General features: G+C 46.4%; 1 long non-coding RNA gene across 1 annotated transcript; it reads left to right on the forward strand.

The window, feature by feature from the left end:
• The first annotated feature begins 325 nt into the window (after positions 1-325).
• Positions 326-700, forward strand: LOC310833079. The gene is made up of 2 exons (XR_014558549.1): positions 326-497; positions 640-700. It is a non-coding gene; the product is annotated as an uncharacterized lncRNA (long non-coding RNA).
• The last annotated feature ends 495 nt before the right edge of the window (positions 701-1,195 follow it).

A 1,195-nucleotide genomic window follows, 5' to 3' on the forward strand; every position in this document is an offset into this window, starting at 1 on the left:
CAAGTCATCCTGACAACAACCCTGTGAGGTAGGTTAGGCTAAGGGATGGTAACTGGCCCAAGGTCACCCAGGGATCTTCACAGCTGAGTGGGCATTTGAACCCAGGTCCAATGCTCTAACCACAAGTCAGATATTCTATGTGCACACACATACAATGTGTTCCAAGGATTTCTCTTGCAAAGGGTTGGCATTTCTGTCATCAGCCTGTATCTCATTGAGTTTGGTCTGTTTTTGTAAAAGGTCCCTTATGCAAATTTTATCATATGGTCATATGGCCATTGGTTGTGCTTGAATGTCCCACAATGCTCTTTAGGAGCATGAAATCTAGGGGAGGCAAGCAGTGGTCACGGAACTCATTTACATACAAGAAGAGCTCTTCAGCTCTGGGGGGATTTAAAGAGGAAGGGGGAACGATTCCTTCAGAGAGTCAGATTCCTTTAGAAATCTCACCATGACCCCAACTCTTTTGATCCTTGCTCTTTTCACTTATTGCTCAGGTAAGGACAGAGAGAATTCATGTTACGCTGGGAAACAAGAAAACTATTTGCACTTGTACTGCTTTAGAGACATTTCAGAGCGTTGAAGATGCAATCAGTTCATTGACATTTGTCTTTTCTGGTTCCCCCCCCCCCCTTAAAGGTGTTACCGCTCAGACAACTTTGACTCAACCTGCCTCTGAGTCTGTGTCCCCGGGAGAAACGGCTAAACTCTCCTGCACTGCCAGTGATACATCATACAACATTGGCTGGTATCAACAGAGGCCTGGAGAAGGTCCTCGCTATGTGCATTACCCTGGGTACAGCAGGGGAGAAGGGATCCCGGATCGGTTCACTGCTTCCCAGTCAGGGAGCACTGGCTATTTAACCATCGCTAATGTCCAGGCTGGAGATGAGGTAGTTTATTTCTGTGGTAGGTGGCAGAAAGGAGGTACCACGTTGCACAGTGCTAAAACCGTATGGGGAACTGAGACAAAAACCTTGCTTCTTCCTCTGCAGAGCAGTGAAAGGTAGATGCGCTCTCTCTCTTCCTTCCTCTCTTCCTCCCTCCCCTCTTTATAAGATCTGTGTCTGCAGCTGTTATCAAGTCAAACCTACAATGCATAGAATTGGAAGAGACAGAAAACATGTCTGAAGCCACACCTCTTTCTGCAAAGAATCGCTAAATTCCAAACCTCCTCCGTTTTTAGTATGTTTCC

The sequence above is a fragment of the Podarcis gaigeae genome (assembly GCF_964106915.1).
Source record: "Podarcis gaigeae genome assembly, chromosome: 16".
Taxonomy (NCBI): Eukaryota; Metazoa; Chordata; class Lepidosauria; order Squamata; family Lacertidae; genus Podarcis; species Podarcis gaigeae.